General features: G+C 38.7%; 1 protein-coding gene and 1 pseudogene across 7 annotated transcripts in view; one reads left to right on the top strand and one right to left on the bottom strand.

Moving 5' to 3' along the window:
• Nucleotides 1-22,757, top strand: part of LOC131752238 (G-protein coupled receptor 176) — a 319,400-nt gene that overhangs the window by 216,296 nt on the left and 80,347 nt on the right. The window lies entirely within an intron of this gene.
• Nucleotides 10,922-11,854, bottom strand: LOC131752237 (cyclin-dependent kinase 4 pseudogene; annotated as a pseudogene).

Below are 22,757 nucleotides of genomic sequence, written 5' to 3'. Positions count from 1 at the left end.
ATTATGTAGTATCCTTCCTTATCTCTTGTAACATTCTTTATTTCAAAGTCTATTTTATCTGATATCAGTATTGCTACTCCACCTTTCTTTTGATTTTCATTTGCATGGAATATCTTTTTCCATCTCCTCACTTTCAGTCTCTATGTGTTCCTCGGTCTGAAGTGGGTCTCTTGTAGACAGCATATATATGGGTCTTGTTTTTGTATCCATTCAGCAAGCCTGTGTCTTTTGGTTGGAGCATTTAATCCATTCACATTTAAGGTAATTATCGATATGTATGTTCCTGTGACCATTTTCTTAATTGTTTTGGGTTTGTTTTTGTAGGTCCTTTTCTTCTCTTGTATTTCCCACTTAGAGAAGTTCCTTTAGCATTTGTTGCTGGTTTGGTGGTGCTGATTTCTCTTAGCTTTTGATTGGCTGTAAAGCTTTTGATTTCTCCATCAAATCTGAATGAGATCCTTGCTGGCTCGAGTAATCTTGATTGTAGTCTTTTCCCTTTCATCACTTTAAATATATCATGCCACTCCCTTCTGCCTTGTAGAGTTTCTGCTGAGAAATCAGTTGTTAACGTTATGGGAGTTCCCTTGTATGTTATTTTTTGTTTTTCCCTTGCTGCTTTCAATAATTTTTTTCTTTAATTTTTGTCAACTTGATTACTATGTGTCTTGGCGTGTTTCTCCTTGGATTTATCCTGCCTGGGACTGTCTGCGCTTCCTGGACTTGGGTGGCTATTTCCTTTCACAAGTTAAGAAAGTTTTCAACTATAATCTCTTCAAAGAGTTTCTCAGTCCCTTTCTTTTTCTCTTCTTCTTCTGGGACCCCTACAGTTCGAATGTTGTTATGTTTAATGTTGTCCCAGAGGTCTCTTGTGCTGTCTTCATTTATTTTCATTCTTTTTTCTTTATTCCGCAGCAGGGAATTGCACCATTCTGTCTTCCGGGTCACTTAGCTGTACTTCCACCTCAGTTATTCTGCTGTTGATTCCTTCTAGTGTATTTTTCAATTCATTTATTGTATTGTTCATCTGTTTGTTTGTTCTTTAATTCTTCTAGGTTTTTGTTCTTAATTCTTGTAGGTCTTTGTTAAGCATTTCTTGCATCTTCTTGATCTTTTCCTCCCTTCTTTTTCTGAGGTCCTGGATCATCTTCACTATCATTATTCTGAATTCTTTTTTGGAAGATTACCTATCTCGATTTCATTTAGTTGTTTTTTGGGGATTTTATCTTGTTCATTCATCTGGTACATAGTCCTCTGCCTTTTCATCTTGTCTGTCTCTCTGTGAATGTGGTTTTTGTTCCACAGGCTGCAGGATTGTAGTTCTTCTTTTTTTTTTTTTTTTTTTTTGCGGTATGCCGGCCTCTCACTGTTGTGGCCTCTCCCGTTGCGGAGCACAGGCTCCGGATGCACAGGCTCAGCGGCCATGGCTCACGGGCTTAGTTGCTCCGCGGCATATGGGATCCTCCCAGACCAGGGCACGAACCCGTGTCTCTTGCATCGGCAGGCGGATTCTCAACCACTGCGCCACCAGGGAAGCCCTGTAGTTCTTCTTGTTCTGCTGTCTGCCCTCTGGTGGATGAGGCTTGTGCAGGTTTCCTGATGGGAGGGACTGGTGGTGGGTAGAGCTGGGTGTTGCTGTGGTAGGCAGAGCTCAGCAAAACTTTAATCCACTTGTCTGCTGGTGGGTGGGGCTGGGTTCCCTCCCTGTTTGTTGTTTTGCCTGAGACAACCCAACACTGGAGCATACCTGGGCTCTTTTGTTGGGCTAATGGCAGACTCTGGGAGGGCTCACGCCAAGGAGTACTTCCCAGAACTTCTGCTGCTAGTGTCTTGTCCTTATGGTGACACACAGCCACCCCCATCTCTGCGGGAGACACTCCAACGCTAGCAGGTAGGTCTGGTTCAGTTTCCTATGGGGTCAGTCCTCCTTCCCCTGGGTCCTGATGTGCACACTACTTTGTGTGTACCCTCCAAGAGTGGAGTCTCTGTTTCCCTCAGTCCTGTCGAAGTCCTGCAGTCAAATCCTGCTAACCTTCAAAGTCTGATTCTCTAGGAATTCCTCCTCTCGTTGCCAGACCCCCAGGTTGGGAAGCCTGATGTGAGGCTCAGAACCTTCACTCCAGTGGGTGGACTTCTGTGGTATAAGTGTTCTCCAGTTTGTGAGTCACCCACCCAGCAGTTATGGAATTTGATTTTATTGTGATTGTGCCCCTCCTACCGTCTCATTGTGACTTCTCCTTTGTCTTTGGATGTGGGGTATCTTTTTTGGTGACTTCCTGTGTCTTCCTGTCGATGATTGTTCAGCAGTTAGTTGTGATTCCGGTGCTCTCACAGAGGGAGTGAGCGCACGTCTTTCTGCTCCAGCATATTGAACCGATAATCTCCCACACAGGCATTTTTATGCAGAAGTTTGCCTTAAAAGGAATTTATGACAAAAAAGAAAAGAAATTCATCCCAATTATATATTTTGATATTGGAGTGATATGTTACCAAAGAGAGAGGGATACAGGATACTAATTCTTATTTACAGTTTGGTGAGATAGTCTTTGATGAGTATAAACCAAAACATTATATGTATAAAGTTACAGGAAGCATTTTAAATTAAAAATGTGCTTTCTAAATTTGTTTTTGTCTGTTTTCTTTATTGAAGTGAGGCACCTGGTTTCGTGTTTTGCACTGCTAATATTTTGGGAAAACCATAGTAAAGGAGGAGATAAGGTTTTGAGATGAAAGAAACGGTGTGGAGGTGCCACCTAGTGGTCACATCATCGTGTCTGTATTCTCTTTCTTGCTAGTGGTAATTGGAAGTCATTGGAGGGTTGCTTGGTAGAGTTGGGGTTTCCTGGAGAATCCCTTTAAGATGTAAGTGGTGAATCGTTTAGCATATTGTTGTCTTGATAGGATAATGTTTTTCCCTTTGTTATATGGTCATTAAAATTATCCTGCTCCAAATTCATTATTTTAAAATACCTTTATCAGATGGTTGGTTTTTGTTATCCTTTTTGCTAGTGTTAACTAATTATGCTAGCAATATTTGAGTTATACTTAAAAATCATAGTTTCATGATTTTTTACCATTTCATTGAAATGATCTCACATGTGAACATACAGAAGACATGTAGTGTGTCTGGAGTGTATTGTGGGACCTAACCAAAGTCTGGATGATGGCCAGGTGCAGTGAAATTTCATTAAAAGTCTTTCTTCTTCTTTTAGGATTAATCTGTCTTTAGAATAATTCCATAGAAGAAAAAGATCAATGGGAAAAGTCATCTTTTAGAATTTTTTTTTTTCAGATTAGCTGTGTTCAGCAAGCACACACCTCATTAGAAAGATAGCCTGTACTATTAGACAGTTGACTGTACTAATTTCTTTTCTTTACCTGTAAACCACATGTAATCCAGAATCGTGTCAAATATTGAAGTTTTTCAAAAGGAAGTGCTAGTGATAGAGATCTTAAGAATGATCAAAATTCCCAGAGGTGTATTTTATCTCCTCAGTGACAAGTAATCTTTGAAAGTTCCTCTGTTCGTGTGTATGATGGGGGGGAGGGAGTTAGGGGTTGGGGAGGAACGTTTGCAGTAAAGGACTTTTACTGGGTTATAAAATAAATTTTCTTAGGATGATTTTTACTTTATTAGTATTGTTTTGGTATCTATTTGGGGCAGTATTTGCACAAAGAATCTTAACATCTGATTAGGTACTAACATTTTGTCTTTATTACACATGAATAGTTGTTGTTTTTTTTGTCAAGGAAATTCTCATGGTGGAATTAAATAAAACATTAAAGAAACAACAGGAGAGCTCTTCAGAACAATGTAGACTTTAGCTAAAAACTTCCCGAAAGATGCTCTCTGAGATTTGCAAAGACAGCCCAGATAACACACCAGTCACTTAGATTGTGAAATGTCTACTGCATGGGGGTCATTGCTGAGAAGAATACAAAAGTACATATGATGGAGTCTGTGTTCTCAAGGTCCTAGTAAGAGGCAGTATTGAGACAAGTGTGGAGCCAAATTGTCTGTTTGAGTCCCTGCTCTGCCCCTGACTAGTAGTGTGACTTTTGAGAAGTTACTTGACTTCCCTCTGCCTCAGTTTCTTCCTCTGTGAGTGGAGATAATAAGAACTGACCTTGTAGGGTTGAATGGAAAGTTCTTAGGACAGTGCCAGGATATATGGGGATTCAGTCCACATTGCTTGTTCTCATCTCATCATCTGGTGAAGAAGCCAAAGCGTAGGCATCATACACAAGAGGACACTTCAACACTGTATTTGATCAGGAGGAAATTGATAGGACCATTTACTAGAATGGTTCACAAAAGACAAACCAGTATCAGCTAGGATATTTTATAAAGGGAGGAAATAGGAATAGAACTGAGTTTAAAACACTTCAAAAAAAAAAAAGATCTGAAGCCAGTTTTTCCTATTCAGATTTCAATTGTGGAGAATTATGAATCTTTTTTTTTAAACAACTTTATTGGAGTATAATTGCTTTACAATGGTGTGTTAGTTTCTGTCTTATAACAAAGTGAACCAGTTATACATATATATATATCCCCATATATCTTCCCTCTTGCGTCTCCCTCCCTCCCACTCTCCCTATCCCACCCTTCTGGGGGGTCACAAAGCACTGAGCTGATATCCGTGTCTTATGGGGCTGCTTCCCACTAGCTATCTATTTTATATTTGGTAGTATATATATGTCCATGCCACTCTCTCACTTTGTCCCAGCTTACCCTACCCCCTCCCCATGTCCTCAAGTCCATTCTCTAGTAGGTCTGTGTCTTTATTCCTGTCCTGCCCCTAGGTTCTTCATAACCTTGTTTTTTTTTTTTTTTTTCCGATTCCATATATATGTGTTAGCCTGCGGTACAGTATTTGTTTTTCTCTCTGACTTACTTCACTCTGTATGATAGACTCTAGGTCCATCCACCTCACTACAAATAACTCAGTTTCTTTTTATGGCTCAGTAATATTCCATTGTATATATTTGCCACATCTTCTTTATCCATTCATCTGTCGATGGACACTTAGGTTGCTTCCATGTCCTGGCTATTGTAAGTCTGCAATGAGCATTGTGGTACATGACTCTTTTTGAATTACGGTTTTCTCAGGGTATACACCCAGTAGTGGGTTTGCTGGGTTGTATGGTAGTTCTATTTGTAGTTTTTTAAGGAACTTCCGTACTGTTCTCCATAGTGGGTGTATCAATTTACATTCTCACCAACAGTGCAAGAGGGTTCCCTTTTCTCCACACCCTCTCTAGCATTTATTGTTTGTAGATTTTTTGATGATGGCCATTCTGACTGGTGTGAGATGATATCTCATTGTAGTTTTGATTTGCATTTCTCTAATGATTAGTTATGTTGAGCATCCTTTCATGTGTTTGTTGGCAATCTGTATATCTTCTTTGGAGAAATGTCTATTTAGGTCTTTTGCCCATTTTTGGATTGGGTTGTTTGTGTTTTTGATATTGAGTTACATGAGTTGCTTGTATGTTTTGGAGATTAATCCTTTATCAGTTGCTTCATTTGCAAATATTTTTTCCCATTCTGAGGGTTGTCTTATCGCCTTGTTTAGGTTTTCCTTTGCTGTGCAAAAGCTTTTAAGTTTCATTAGGTCCCATTTGTTTATTTTTGTTTTTATTTCCATTTCTCTAGGAGGTGGGTCAAAAAGGATCTTGCTGTGATTTATGTCATGGAGTGTTCTGCCTGTGTTTTCCTCTAACAGTTTGATAGTGTCTCTCCTTACATTTAGGTCTCTAATCCATTTTGAGTTTATTTTTGTGTATGGTGTTAGAGAGTGTTCTCATTTTATTCTTTTACATGTAGCTGCCCAGTTTTCCTGGCACCACTTATTGAAGAGGCTGTCTTTTCTCCACTTTATATTCTTGCCTCCTTTATCAAAGATAAGGTGGCCATATGTGCATGGATTTATCTCTGGGCTTTCTATCCTATTCCATTGATCTATATTTCTGTTTTTGTGCCATTGCCATACTGTCTTGATTACTGTAGCTTTGTAGTATAGTCTGAAGTCAGGGAGCCTGATTCCTCCAGCTCCATTTTTTTTTTTCTCAAGATTGCTTTGGCTATTCGGGGTCTTTTGTGTTTCCATACAAACTGTGAAATTTTTTGTTCTAGTTCTGTGAAAAATGCCAGTGGTAGTTTGATAGGGCTTTCATTGAATCTGTAGATCGCTTTGGGTAGTATAGTCATTTTCACAATGTTGATTCTTCCAATCCAAGAACATGGTATATCTCTCCAGCTGTTTGTATCATCTTTAATTTCTTTCATCAGTGTCTTATAATTTTCTGCATCAGTGAGAGGGAGCTGTGAAGGAGGAAAGGTTTCCACACACCAGGAAGCCCCTTTGCAGTGGAGACTGTGGGTGGCGGAGGGAAGACCTTTGGAACTACAGAGGAGAGCGCCGCAACTGGGGTGTGGAGGGCAAAGCGGAGAGATTCCCGCAGAGAGGTTCGGTGCCGACCATCACTCACCAGCCCGAGAGGCTTGTCTGCTCACCCACCGGGATGGGTGGGGGCTGGGAGCTGAGGCTCTGGCTTCGGAGGTTGGATCCCAGGGAGAGGACTGGGGTTGGCTGCGAGAACACAACCTGAAGGGGCTAGTGCGCCACAGCTAGCTGGGAGGGAGTCCGGGAAAAAGTCTGGAGCTGCGGAAGAGGCAAGAGACTTTCTTGCCTCTTTGTTTCCTGGTGCGTGAGGAGAGGTGGTTAACAGTGCTGCTTAAAGGAGCTCTAGAGATGAGTGCGAGCCGTGGCTATCAGTGCGGACCCCAGCGATGGGCATTAGACACTAAGGCTGCTGCTGCTGCAGCCACCAAGAAGCCTGTGTGCAAGCACAGGTCACTATCCACACCTCCCCTCCCAGGAGCCTGTGCAGCCCGCCACTGCCAGGGTCCCGTGATCCAGGGACAACTTCCCCGGGAGAACGCATGGCGTGCATCAGGCTGCTGCATCGTCATTCTGGCCTCTGCCACCGCAGGCTTGCCCCGCCCTCTGTACTGCTCCCTCCCCCCGGCCTGAGTGAGCCAGAGCCCCTGAATCAGCTGCTCCTTTAACCCCGTCCTGTCTGAGCGAAGAACAGACGTGCTCAAGCAACCTACACACAGAGGTGGGGCCAAATCCAAAGCTGAACCCTGGGAGCTGTGTGAACAAAGAAGAGAAAGGGAAACCTCTCCCAGCAGCCTCAGGAGCAGTGGAGTAAGTTTTCACAATCAACTTGATGTACCTGCATCTGTGGAATACCTGAATAGACAACGAATCATACCAAATTGAGGAGGTGGACTTTGGGAGCAACGATATATATATATTTTTCCCTTTTTCTCTTTTTGTGAGTGGTGTGTGCATGCTTCTGTGTGTGATTTTGTCTGTATAGCTTTGCTTTTACCATTTATCCTGTCTTTTTTTTTTTTTTGCATAGTTTTTAGCACTTGTTTTCATTGGTGGATTTGTTTTTTGGTTTGGTTGCTCTCTTCTTTATTTCTTTTAATTACTTAAAATTTTTTTTTAATAATTATTTTTTATTTTAATAACTGTATTTTATTTTATCTTCTTTCTTTCTTTCTTTCTTTTTTTCTCCCTTTTATTCTGAGCTGTGTCAATGAGAGGCTCTTGGTGCTCCAGCCAGGCATCAGGGCTGTGCCTCTGAGGTGGGAGAGCCAAGTTCAGGGCATTGGTCCACAAGAGACCTCCCAGCTCCATGTAATATCAAACAGCGAAAATCTTCCAGAGATCTCCATCTCAATGCCAAGACCCAGCTCTACTCAACGACGAGCAAGCTTCAGTGCTGGACACCCCATGCCAAACAACTAGCAAGACAGGAACACACCCCACTCATTAGCAGAGAAGCTGCCTAAAATCATAAGGCCACCCCAAAACACACCACCAGATGTGGACCTTCCCACCAGAAAGACAAGATCCAGCCTCATCCACCAGAACACAGGCACTAGTTCCCTCCACCAGGAAGCCTACACAACCCACTGAACCAACCTTAGCCACTGGGGGCAGACACCAAAAGCAATGGGAACTAAGAACCTGCAGCCTGTGAAAGAGAGACCCCAAACACAGTAAGTTAAGCAAAATGAGAAGACAGCAAAACACACAGCAGATGAAGGAGCAAGGGAAAAACCCACCAGACCTAACAAATGAAGAGGAAATAGGCAGTCTACATGAAAAAGAATTCAGAATAATGATAGTAAAGATGATCCAAAATCTTGGAAATAGAATGGAGAAAATACAAGAAACGTTTAACAAGGACCTAGAAGAACTAAAGAGCAAACAAACAGTGATGAACAACACAATAAATGAAATTAAAAATCTTTAGAAGGGATCAATAGCAGAAGAACTGAAGCAGAAGAACAGATAAGTGACCTGGAAGATAAAATAGTGGAAATAACTTTCGCAGAGCAGAATAAAGAAAAAAGAGTGAAAAGAATTGAGGACAGTCTCAGAGCCCTCTGGCACAACATTAAATGCACCAACATTCAAATTAGAGGGGTCCCAGAAGAAGAAGAGAAAAAGAAAGGGACTGAGAAAATATTTGAAGAGATTATAGTTGAAAACTTCCCTAATATGGGAAAGGAAATAGTGAATCAAGTCCAGGAAGCACAGAGAGTCCCATACAGGATAAAACCAAGGAGAAACACGCCAAGACACATATTAATCAAACTATCAAAAATTACATACAAAGAATTATGATTCTTGATACTGTGTCCTTCTATAGGGCTAAGGACAAATAGTAAGCTCTCCCCTTGTTTGCTCATCATTCATTTTTCATTCATTGAGGAACAGTTTATGGACTATGTCCTATGTGCCAGGTACTGTGCTTGGCCCTGGGGAATCCAATGGGGAGGGAGGCAGACAAGAATCACTGCTGTAGTTTTTGTTCTCCAGCCTTTTAAATAATTTTCCCCATGTGCCTCAGTGTTCTCTGTGGATTCCTCATGCTCAACTTTAAAAAATTTTTGTGTTAAAAAACCATTGACTCTGGGCTTCCCTGGTGGCGCAGTGGTTGAGAATCCGCCTGCTGATGCAGGGGACACAGGTTCGTGCCCCGGTCCGGGAAGATCCCACATGCTGCTGAGCGGCTGGGCCCGTGAGCCATGGCTGCTGAACCTGCACGTCCGGAGCCTTGCTCCGCAAAGGGAGAGACCACAAGAGTGAGAGGCCTGCCTACCACACACACACACACACAAAAACCATTGACTGAGAAAATTTTCAAACACATACAACAACGTAGTCAGAGGAGTCTAATGAAAACCCAGGTACCCATTACCCATCCTTAGCTTCAACATTTATCATATCTATGACCCCCTTCCTGACCCTGTGCCTGTAGGAGTTATTTTAAAGCAAATCCAAGACATCATGTCATTTCACCCATAAATACTCAGTATGAGTCTCTAATTGATAAGGGTTTTTTAGAAATATAACCACCATGCCATTACCCACCTAACAAAATTAAGAATTATTCCTTAATATTAAATTATCTCAAAGATATTTAAATTTTTTTAAAGTTTAAATTAACATACAGAAAAACGGACTTTTTTGGTGTAAGGTCCCATGAATTTTAACACATGTAAGAATACAGAACAGTTCCATTGCTTCCCAAAACTCTCCATGCTATCCCTTTGTAGTTACACTCTTCCCACATCTTTAGGAGAACACCATATAAATGGAATAGTGTGTCATATACTCTTATGTCTGGTTTCTTTCGCTCAGCATTAATGCCTTTGAAATTCATTCAAGTTGCATGTATCTATAGTTCTTTCCCTTTTATTGCTATATTCCATTGTATGAAATACAATGAATAGTTTTCCATTGTATGGATGTACCATAGTTTGTCCATTTATCTGTTGAAGGATATTTGGGCTATTTCCAATTTTTGGCAGTAATGAATAGAACTATTATAAATTTTGTATCCAGGTTTTTGAGTGAACATCAATTTTCATTTCTCTGAGATAAATGCTCAAAAGTGAATTGCTGAGTTGTTTGGTAAGTATATGTTTACCTTTAGAAGAAACTGCAAAAACTGTTTTCCACAGTGGCTATACATTTTGCATTTCCCTTCAGTCGTATACGATTGTTTGAATTGTTCCATAGTCTTTCCAGCACTTGGCATTGTTAGAATTTAAAATTTTAGCCATCCTAGTAGGTGTGTAGTGGTATATCATCATTGTTTTAATTTGCATTTTCCTGTGGCTAATGATGTTGAATGTATTTTCATGAGCCTATTTGCCATGTATACATCCCCTTTGGTGAAATGTTTGTCTTTTGCCTTTTTTTTTTTTTTTTTTTAACCTTGGGCTGTTTATTTTCTTACTGTTGAGGTTTGAGAGTTCTTTAAATATTCTGTTTCCAAGTCCATTATCAGATAAAGGACTGATTTATCTTTTTTGCAAAATATTTTCTTCCACTTTGTTGGCTTGTCTTTTCATTCTCTTAACAGTGTCTTTTGCAGAGCAGAAAATTTTAATTTTGAGGTAGTTTTAATTTATCATTTTCTTCTTTTGGTGTCATGTCTAGAAATCTTTGCCTAACCCCAGGTCATGAAGATTTTCTTTTAAAAGTTTTATAGTTTTACATTTTAACAGTAGATATATGATCCATTTTGAGTTAATTTTGTTTTGTTTTGTTTCGTTGTTTTTCCTGTATAAAAAAGGATCCCAATATCAAGGTATAGGGAAGGGGAAGAACAAGCGACATACCCCTTGGTGTAAGGACACAGAGGGGGCAGGAGAAGGATAAGCCTCAAAAGGAGAGGTGGGAGGGGAATGTCATTAAGGTAGCAAAATATTCTCTGTAAAAAGTTGGGGGAGTTTTCATAGCCTCAGAGATGAAGGCAGAGGTTGCCTTCTTAGTGGGGGGCTCTCCACTCAAATGTTCAAAGGAAGGGAATGTTGGCTTCTCTTCTCTTGGTTCTGTTGCAACTATTCCGTGGCTCACTCTGGGTTACCTTGTGCCTTATGTCGATAAGAGTGCTGCAGGGCTCGGAAGGCAGAGATTCACTTGTGTGGGTTAAAAGTCAACATCTCCAGCAGCAGCTGTGCTCCAAACTCCTCCATCTCAGGTACCACTGACTGCACTGCCCGGGGCCCACTGAGGAAAAAGTCTCCTGGGGGTAGAGACACATCTAGGGGTCAGTCATCCTCTGGGGGCAGTCCAGTCAGGTCAAAGATTTTGCCTAACTGGTCAGCTTCAGAGTTTCCACAAAAGAGAGGCTTTCGACGAAACATCTCTGTGGAGATACAGCCAACGCTCCACATGTCCACAGGGGTTGCATACGTAGACTGCAAAAGAACTTCTGGAGCACGGTACCAGAGTGTAACAACCACAGGTGTAAGTGCCATCTGGTAGCTATAGATTCTGGCCAGGCCAAAGTCAGCCAGCTTGACTGTTCCACCACTTGTCACCAGAATGTTCTCTGGCTTCAGGTCTTGGTGAATGATGCAGTTGGCATGAAGGAAATCTAGGCCTCTTAGAAAGTGGTGCATCAGATCCCTGATGGTCTCCACTGGCAAGTCTGGTGGGGGTGCCTTGTCCAGATATGTCCTTAGGTCTTGGTCCACATGCTCAAACACCAGGGTCACTTTGGTCTCCGGTCAGTTCAGGCTGTGGCACAGACATCCATCAGCCAATATTGGGATGCTCAAAAGCCTCCAGCTGCTGCAATAAGCCACCTCATGAACTGTGCTGATGGGAAGTTCCCCTCTAGCACCTCCTCCACTGGGGACTCTTACATTCTTGAGGGCCACAGAGTAGCCACTGTGGGGATCATGGGCCTTATACACCATCCCATAGGCACCAACACCAATCTCAGCCACTGGCTCATATCAAGGGGTAGCCATTCTCAGACCAGAGGAGACCCTACAATCACAGAGACTCCTACCACTGAAATTCCTTCCACAGTTGGGATGGTGTGAGCCTCACCCTGTGCCTGGAGCTGCGGGGGCGGCCTGTTATTGGGGCCTCGGAGTCGGTTCCTGCGGCGCCATGCACTTGAGCTTGGTCTGGGGCAGCTGGCCTCTATGGGGCTGACCATAGACCTTGAGTTAAATTTTATAAAAGGTATAAGGTTTAGGTCAAGGTTCTTTTGTTTTTGCATATGGATGTCCATTTGTTCCAACACCATTTGCTGAGGACTATTTTTTTTTTTTCCATTGAATTATTTTTACACTCTTTTCAAATATAACCTGGCCATATATGTGTGGATCTGTTACTGGACTCTTTATTCTGTTCTGTTGCTCTATTGTGTCTATCCCTTTGCCAGTACTGCACTATCTTATTACTGCAGCTTTATGGTAAGTCTTCAAATCAGGTCATGTGATTTCCCTAATTTTATTTTTCTTATATCAAAATTATTTTGGCTATTCTAGTTTTTTGTCTTTTCATATAAATTTCAGAATCAGCTTGTCTATATGTATAGAGAATCATGCTAGGATTTTGATTGAGGTTGCACAAATTTATAGATAAGTTTGGTGAGAACAGACATCTTTATTATGTTGAATCTTCCAATCCATCAACATGGTACACCTTTCTATTTATTTAAGTCTTCTTTGATTTCTTTTAGCAGCATTTTGTAGTTTCAGTATATAGATCCTATACATACATTTTTAGATTTATACTTAAGTATTTAGTTTTTTGCAACTATTATAAACGGTATGTTTTTTGGGATCTAGTTGTACCATGCTAGTATATATATAAATATGATTAATTTTTGTGTGTTGACTTTTATCCGGTGAACTTGCTAAAAATCACTTATTAGTTCCAGGAGGGTTTTTTTGTTTCCTTCCTGGTACCATGGGGCTTTCTCCATAGTCAGTCATCTTGTCTGTGAATAGGAATAGTTTTATTTTTTAATTTCCAATCTTGTATACCTTTTATTTCTTCTTCTTGCCTTTTTTTCTTACACTGGCAAGAACTTCCAGTACGGTTTTGAATAGGGATGGTGAGAGTGGATATATCTGCTTTGTTTTAAATTTTGGGATGAAAGCATTCAATCTTTTACCATTAAGTATGATTTTAGCTGCAGGTTTTATCTGGTTGAAGAAGTTCCCTTTTATTCCTGCTTTCCTGAGAGAGTTTTAAAATCAAGAATGGATGTTAAATTTTTCAAATGCTTTTCTATATCAATTGATGTGATTGTTATTATTATTTTTATCATTTTTTCCAGTAGACTGCTACTCTGGTAGATTACATTGGTTGTTTTTTGCCTATTCAACTAGTCTTGTGTTCCCATAATAAACCTACTTGGTTGAGGTTCACATCGTTTTGAAGTTCCAGCTGGAGATGTGTAATAAGGGATCAACTAGCAGAGAACATGTAGACTTGTGTTTGGGCTGATATTTATACTGGAAATCAGTTGGCTATTTGGGCTGTTAACCACCCGATTAACTTCTGTTGACCTGCTCCCTGAGAACCCACCCAGTGAGCAACCATGCCTCTGCTGCTTATATATTTTACTTCTATCCCCATCTATTTGGTTTTGTTCTTTTTCCTTGCCTGTACTGGACCAGGACCTTTTATTTATTTGCCACTTCTAGGCATCTACTTCCTCCATCTGTGCTTGGCATATTTGATTTATAGCAGAAGAGTTTGGGGATAAATTGTATTTTAAGAAACAAACATTTATTTTAATATAAACACATCTGTGATTAGAGTATTCAAATTTAAATGATATTAAGTAATTGTTTTCACTAATTTGGTCCTTTCATGAGGCAAGAAAACAATGTGGATGTCTTGTTATATGTAGTCCTCTAAGATCTGATTTTAAATTGCAATTTATTTTGGAAGGTCATGGAAACAAACCAGAGAGTAATATAAATGTTTGCATGTGGTTAACATAGTTTGCTTGCCTTCCCAGGGGCTAAATTCCAAAGAATTTGTTTCTGTATTTTTGAGTCTGGAGACAGTACGGTGATGCAGAGATCCCTGTGAAAGCAAGCCTTCATTCAGGGAGCCTCGGAGTGCATGGCCTCCCTGCTTGCCCCCTTCCTGGGAAGCAGTGAGGATGCCATGGGTTGTGGTGTGAGCTCAGAGTGCTGCTTTCTGTTAAAACATAGTCTCAGTTTCTTTGAGCAAACCATTAATAGATGTCAAATTCACATTATAGGTTTTAGTTCCCAAGCAGTGTTAAAAGCAAACGTGTGGGGTTTTATATTTCCAGCTGCCTTTTTTTTTTTCAAAGTAAAATATGTAGGTTTTGGTTTTCAGCAGGCCACATTTCTTCTAATAAAAACAGTTGGAACAAAATATGTTTTATAAGCATATAAAAATGTCAGACCATAATGATTTTAGTGCTGCATATTTAAAAAATGGGTCACTAATATCTAAGATGTTAGTATCTGCAAAGAAAGTAAATTATGGAAAGTAAATGACAATATATCATTTATATAAAGGAGAAGGTGGTTGGAAACTAGTTCAGCAACCATATTGAGACCATTTTATTTCAGCTTCTATATAATATGCATGTCTTTCAGCTTTAAGTTATTTAAATTTTGGCCTTAAAATTATTAAACCTTTGTATTTGAAACTGGGCTCCAAAGTTTCAAAAATCCCATCTGTGTTTGGAGACATAATTCATTATGTGAAAAAGTACCTTCTTTCTATGGTCTCACCAGAGAAAGCATCTCAGTAGGTTCTGGTCCCCAAATCAGTTGTGTTTCCTTCTCATAGGTTCATTTCTATCATCTGATTGACATGCTGAGCTCCTTTTGCCCTGTCTGCTAGGAAGCTCAGAAAAAGATTCTTCAGCCCATTTCTAACAAGGCTACAGAACTTTTAGCCTTTGCGTTTGGCACACTGTCATTTTCATCTTATTTCTTTCACCTTTATTTTTCTTTTGCCTAATTTTTTTCACTTAACTCTCTTCCCTTGTTATGCTGTAGTTAGCATTATAAGTTACTGTATATCCATATTGGAATTATATAGTTGGAAATAGGTTTTTTTTTTTTTTTTTTTTTTTTTGCGGTACGCGTGCCTCTCACTGTCGTGGCCTCTCCCGCTTTGGAGCACAGGCTCCGGACACACAGGCTCAGCGGCCATGGCTCACGGGCCCAGCCGCTCCGTGGCACGTGGGATCCTCCAGGACCGGGGCACGAACCCGCATTCCCTGCAAAGGCAGGCGTGCTCTCAACCACTGCGCCACCAGGGAAGCCCGGAAATAGATTTTTATAAATCTGATTTCTTTTTCTTTGATCACTTCATCCATATCATTACATTTTCCTAGCAGTTTGCCTTTTTTTTTGGTAACTTAGACAATTACATATTCTTAAATGATAAAATTCCAAAGAGGAAAATTCTTGGGACATATTTTAAGAAATCTTTACTGCCTTTTCAGATAATAAAAGTAATGCTAACTGGTTATAAAAACTTGAAGTATTATAGAAATATACAATGTAGCAAATAAAGCTCTTCTAGAATCTCCTCCTTCCAAAACAAAAACAAAAGCAAAACCCCAAACCGTTAACTATTTGGTGTATAGCTCTATGGCATGACTTTAAGTTGTATTATACTGGAGTGGCAGTGGGGACTTCTTTTCTTCTGTGAATCTTGGCTATATAACTTTTTCTCATATCTATGCTGATACATATATATTTTTCTTTCTTCTTCTTCTTCCTCTCCCTCCTCTGCCCTTTCCCTCCTCCCCCTCCTCCTCTTCCCCTTTTGTCTTCACAGTCTTGAAGATGTGCTAGTCAAATATGAGGATTATGCAACTCAGTATTATAGGAATGCTTTGTCGGAGGGGTCATGGTTGCTCGCCATACCAAGCAAATGGAATTTTTAGAAAAATTTATTTTTAAAATTTATTTATTTTTGGCTGCATTGGGTCTTCGTTGCTGCACGCGGGCTTTCTCTAGTTGCATCAAGCAGAGGCTACTCTTCATTGCATGGGCTTCTCTTGTTGTGGAGCACAGGTTCTAGGCACGTGAGCTTCAGTAGTTGTGGCACGTGGGCTCAGTAGTTGTGGTTTACAGGCTCTAGAGCACAGGCTCAGTAGTTGTGGTGCATGGGCTTAGTTGCTCTGTGGCATGTGAGATCTTCCTGGACCAGGGCTCGAACCCATGTCCCCTGCATTGGCAGGTGGATTCTTAACCACTGCACCACCAAAGAAGCCTTGGGCAAATGGAATTTAAGGTGTAGAGGGTGGTGGTTAACAGCCTGGCCATGGCGTTGGCATTAGATAGGCCTGTGTTCAAGGCCTGGTAGCTGAGTGACTCCAGGCAAGTTATCTCTCCTCTATAAGGCCTGGTTTTCTGGGGATAGTAATACTTGTTTTAAAGTGTTGTTGTTATGAACAAGTGAAAGATTGTATATAAAGTACTTAGCACAGTGTTACATAGTAAAGGCTAAATAAATGTTAGCTGCTGTATTAGTGATATTTTGACTAATTACTGATTGCTGTTTAATAGAGTAATTCTAAATAATTATGTGCAAACAAGATAGAAGTTTACTTCTTTCCCATATTATGTCTAGATAGAAGGCCCAGGGCTGACTGTGGTTCCACAGTTACTAAGGACCAGGTTCTTTGTACCTTGATGCTTGTATACAGTTGTCCCTTGGTATCCATGGGGAATTGGTTCCAGGACCCCCCATGGACACCAAAATCTGTGGATGCTCAAGTCCCTTATTTAAAATGATGTAGTAGGGCTTCCCTGGTGGCGCAGTGGTTGGGAGTCCGCCTGCCGATGCAGGGGGCGTGGGTTCGTGCCCCGGTCCGGGGGGATCCCGCGTGCCGCAGAGCGGCTGGGCCCGTGGGCCATGGCTGCTGAGCCTGCGCGTCCGGAGCCTGTGCTCCGCAGCGGGAGAGGCCGCAGCAGTGAGAGGCCCGCATAACGCAAAATAAATAAATAAATAAATAAAATAAAATGATGTAGTACAGTCAGCCCTCTATATCCACGGGTTCCGCATGGGTTGAATCCATGGATGTGGAAACTTCAGATATGGAGGGCACCTGTGTCTTCCATCTGTCCTTTCAGATATAGCAGAACTCTTATTTTTAAATGAGACTTAATGATTGTCTTAGCTGAATAGTAGCTGAGACTATGACCAAAATTTGGATGTTACTTGGGGCAGACATTCTTTTCCTCATGTCAGTTTGCCAGGGCAGCAGTTCAGGAAAATGTACATGGACTTACAATATTTGTGCAAATCTGTTTGGTTTCTAAAGCTGGATTTAAGATATTCAGGGTTTTTGGTTGCTTAGCTTTTAGCCTAGTTCGGACTTTTGGGCTACTGCTGTAATTACACTGAACTATTCTCCATCTTTCTTAAAAACCTATAGGACTTCCTAAAACTTCATGAAAATTGATTTAGCTTGTTTTAATTAACTAGGAAAAAAACTGATTCAAAGACATTAAACAGCTTAGTAAAACTCGGCTGAAGAATGAGCCTGTGTTTATGAATAGCCCGACATCCTGACAAGATCCTCCCTTGCTTTTGGATTCTGTTCTGAGACCTTCACAGTGAAGACTTTTCCTGGATTGAAAAAAAAAAAAAGATAACAACAAAACAATACCCAAAGATTTGAAAAACCTAACAGCCTTTTGATCAGTCAGTCAGTGAATCTGGTTTCTACTGTTTAATTTTAGCTGCTTTTAGGGCTTGGTGTGGACAGACTTTACAGGGAGGCAGACTCGGGCTTTGTGATTTCACGTTGCCTTCCTGTAGGGATGAAGTGTTTCCATTGGATGAGTCCAGAATTCTGTTACTGTCATTGACTTTACACAGTGATAACATAAAACAACATTAAAGAAAGAAAATCCTACACCCTTGGTAATAGTTGGTAGCAGAATTTTATTTTTAGAAAGCAAAATTTGGAAACAACTGTATTTATTATTTTAAAACTTTTAAAACTTTTTGTAATGTGTATTTCACTGTTATCATTACTCTACATATGATTGCTTCTATATTTTAAACAAAATATTCACTAATATTTACCTTTCCGATGAGATATTTTATTTGCACGACTATTTTTAAAGCATGTGCTCATTTTGGTGGGGTTGCTCTTGTGGTGTTTAAACTATATTTACATATTTTCCTCTTCCTTATGAATGTCTTGTTTCTGACATAAGACTAAATACCAAATGCTTTTTTTGTGTGGTTGTTGGAGAGCTTACAGATAGAACACACACACAAAAAGAATGTTTATTATTAAATAAATACATTTATATTTCATTTATAAAGAACAGTTTTACTTATTTTTGTAAGCTTTTAAATATATTGCTAAGTTTTATTTATTAGTAAAACGTACTTTTAACATTTCAGTGTATTTTCTTTCTATAAGTTCTTTTTCAATGTATACAAATTACTCACCCATACCTATATAATAAATTAGAATCTAAGTGTGTGTGCATAATGTGTTTGTATACATATATATAAAATATATATCATATATAAATATACAATATATACTGTGTAAATAATGTTATATTGTAAAAATTCCCCTTGTCAATAATTATACTTTGTGAATACGCTTTTAAATAACTGCCTAGTACTACAGTACATTGTGTGATATACCACATTTTACCAATTTCCTTGTTGTTGAACATTTAAATGTTGTGCTATTAGAAAAAATGCTGCAGCAAACATCCCCATATATTTATCTTTGTAGCTCTCATGATTTCCCTAGGATAAATTCCTAGGAATAGAGTTACTGGCTTAAAAGGGTATGAAAAAATTTTGATGGCTCTTGATACGTAATGCCAAATTCATTCATTTAATCAAAAAATATTTTCTAAGCACCAATAGTATGTGGTGCTGTCAGGATACAACAATGAATAAGACAGTCTCTGCTATCAACTCACAGTCTAGTTGGGGGACAGACATAGGTATGATTAAGCTCAAGTCCTGCTCTCCAGAGAGGTTGTATTAATTTACATATCACTAACATTGACAATATATGCAAGTAGTTTCGGAATGTGTAAGTGTGTTCTTTTGAATTCAGGCATCATGGAATACTTTATAGGAAATAAAACATTTGTATTTTGATTAGTACATATCATGAATCACATACCTAATAATTTTTGACATTAGTGATTTAGAAAACCTAATTCATTTCAGTATCCTCATTTCTTTAACAAGGCATTCGTCTACATTTGTATTGTGTTCTCATTTCCATAGCTTTACAAGGTCTTTCCTACCTTGTTCTTCCAGTGTCTTGGTACTTTCTGCCGCTGACAATACACAGAGTAGAACACTGCACTTACACTTGGAATGGCTGATAAAGACTCATTTGCTTAAAACTATCTTACTACGATTTTGTTCTCCTTTTCAAAGGAGAAAGACCGTTACTTTATATGTGTCCTTTATAAATATGGGCAAGGCATGTAAGAGTGGAACCTAAATACCTCTAGTAGTGAAAACTCATGGTAATGCTATTATATTTAATTTGCAGATTCTCCAATACCTATTAAGCACTGCCTTAATTATTCAGGACAAAAACAGCAGATCTTCCAGTTTTCAGGACAGTAGGTTGATGGGTTATATTCATATAACTAATATACTAAATACCTGGCAATCAAAGGCAATTATTTGTCATCAGAATAGACTAGTGACATTAAGGAGGGGAAAACCCCCATGGTTTTAGTGTTGTCTGAGTTGGGAGTCCAAATGTGGTTTTCATGGAGCACTGAGCTGCACTCCCATGTCCAGAACACACAGTCCTTGGGAATAATTATCCTGTTCACCACTCGATAGATTTCCCACATGTGAAGGCTGCCAGGCTCCTCTGGCTTCTAATTTAGGAGCTGAAGAGATTTCCTTACAGGGCTCAACACTGATCTTTGAACAAATGTATGGCCTTCTCCATTCACTCAAAAATGGCTCCAGGTGGACACTGTACTAAGTGTGGCAAGATAAATTATGTGACTGAGCTGTTTTCCAAAACATACTTTTTCACAATAATATAGCTAATGTTTTTCTGGTCCACTGGAATTCTCCGAGACTGTCTTTATGACTGCGCATATGATCTCCATCCTTAAATGGGTAAACAAACTATTTTTAATAAATAATGAGGGATGGTATAACTTCTACCACTGCACACTTATAGTTTTATCCATTTGTATTTCATCTGATCTTGATGAAGTGCATACTTTTATTTAGCAAATAAGAGAAGTAGATTGCATATTATACCATGGAAATTCTGAGGATTTGTACTTTTAGGACAAGTTTTTAGAGAGGTAGGGGTTTCAGTTTGATTATTATTTGGATTCCTGGTTTAATATATCCTTAAATTTTATATTTGAGTTTATATTTGATAAAAGGTATTTTGGTATTAGTAATCTCTTGGGACTTAAATTTTTCAGGCAATATTATGTTGCCAAGATACATCTATATTTTTGCATGTATCAATAGTGCACTCTTTTTGAGGGCTGTGTAACATTCCACAGTGGGAATATACCTACATTTTTTAATACATATTCTTATAAATAGACATTTGGGTTATTTCTAGAGCTTTTTTTTTTTTTTTTTTTTTTTTTTTTTTTATGAAAGCCCTGGTCATGAACATTCTTGTCTATGTCATCTCCTACACATATATAAGAATTCCTCTGGTTTTTACTACTTTGGAGTGGAATTCCTGAGTCATAGGGTATCTGAATGTTCAGCTTTATAAGATAATGCAGTCATGCCTTCCAAAGTGGTTGTACCAGTTTACATTCCTACCAGCAATACTTAAGAAATCTTGTTTATCCATATTCTCTATAAACACTTGGTAGTATCAGACTTTAAAATTGTTGCTCAGTATGTGAGTTTATAATGGTCTTCATTTGCATTTCTCTGATCACTGTTAAGGTTAAATATTTATTCAAATACTTATCGCCATATCTATTGCTTCTTTTGAAAAATGCCTGTCCATGTCTTTTGCGTAGTTTTAAAAATTGGATTGACTAGGCTTTTCTTCTTATTATTGGAGTTTTTAATATATTCTTGATACTAATCCTTTGGTGATTTTATAGATGGGAGATATCCTCTCCCAGTTTGTAACTTGTTTTTTCACTTTTCCTAAGGTGACTTTTAATGGTGAGACATCCTTGATTTTAACAGAGTCAAATTTATTGATATTTTATAATGAACACTTCTCTGTCTTTTAAAGAAAACCTTTCCTTTCAAGGTCAGAAAGAAGTAAAAAATATTTTCCACTAAAATTAAAAAAATTTTGCTTCTCATATTTAGTCCTGATCCATCAGGAATTAGTTTTCATATGATGTGAAGCAGAGGTTCAGTTTTCATTTTTATTCATTTTATGGTGAATTCACCATCTCTGTCATATATTAAAGTCATGTATGTGTGTAGGACTTTTTCCTGAGCTCTCTTCTATTCCATAGGTCAATATGTTTATCCCTGCCCGGAATCATGTTCTTTTAATTGGTTCTTAAGAAGAAGTCCTAATATGGGATAGGGCACAACTCCCCTCCTTGCTCTTCTGTTTCAGAAGTGTCTTGGCTGTTTTTGGCTTTTTGTTCTTCCATGAGAATTTTAAAATCAGCTTCTAAAGATCCATGAAGAAACTTCTTAGGATTTTAATTAGCATTGTATTGAATTTTTAGGTCAATTTGGAGAGAATGTCATCTTTATGATATTAGGTCTTCCTAATTATGAACCTGGTATATCTCTCAATCTATTTAGGTATTGTTTAATGTCTCCCAATAAAGTTTAAAACATTCCTGTGTTTGAATCTGGCATCGATTTATTCCTAGTTACTTGATATTTTTAATGGTAATTATAAATCATGTCTTCTAAATTATGTGTTTTAGTAGTTTATTGTTGGTGAACAGAAGTGTTATTAGTTTTTGTATGTTGATCTGATATCCAGCCATCTTGCTAAACTCTCTTTTTGAAAAAATAATGTTATTTGTAGATTCTTTTGGGATTTCTATGTATACGTCATAGTTGACATTTTTATCTCCTCTTTTCCATTCTTTTTGCCTTTTTTCCTTGTACTGTTTAGGAACTCCATGACAATGTTGACTAGAAGTTACAATAATGGGCATTCTTTTCTTGTCCTTGATTTTAAAGGCCATGCTTTTCATGTTTTCCATTAAGTGTGATGTATATTATAGGGTTTAAAAAATTAAATCAGGTTAAGGATATTCCATTCTCTATTTCTAATTTACTTAGAGTTTTTATCAAGAATTTACATCAAATTTTACCAAGAGCTTTTCTGAATCTACAGATATAATGGTTTACCTCCTTTAAACTTCTAATGTGTTAAAATTAAAAATAACTAAAACTAAACAATATGCTTTTAAGGTATACATATGATAAACTACATATTAAAAAAACAAATCAATGATAAGTACATGACTTAGCAGAACAGTTAACCCAGGTGGGATGGGGAAAATCACTTGATAGATGTAAATTGTTGTTAATGTTCTAGTTCTCAGGTGGTAAATTCATGAGAGTATAGTACATTATCTAAAACATACAAATATATGCATAAAAACACAAATGATTAAATACAAAGCAGATCATGAATGGACCATTAAGGAAAGATAAGTGTATGTGTTATGAACTAAGAATTATAATTAATACAGTTCTGTGGTTAAAATAATAAATTTACATTTCTTTATGAGACTGTTGCATTTATTCCTGGATTAGTAAGAAGAGTCTTTTAAACATGCCAATATTCTTCATTGTTATTGGTTAAGTTCCTCTTCTTTAGAGACCTTTTGAGCAGTTTTTGGTTGTGAGACTTAATGTCATGGACTCATATGTGCTTTAGGGTCTACACCTCCTAAGAGTGGTAAGTTC

The sequence above is a fragment of the Kogia breviceps genome, chromosome 3 (genome assembly GCF_026419965.1).
Source record: "Kogia breviceps isolate mKogBre1 chromosome 3, mKogBre1 haplotype 1, whole genome shotgun sequence".
NCBI lineage: Eukaryota > Metazoa > Chordata > Mammalia > Artiodactyla > Physeteridae > Kogia > Kogia breviceps.
This window is presented reverse-complemented; position numbering and strand designations above follow the sequence as displayed.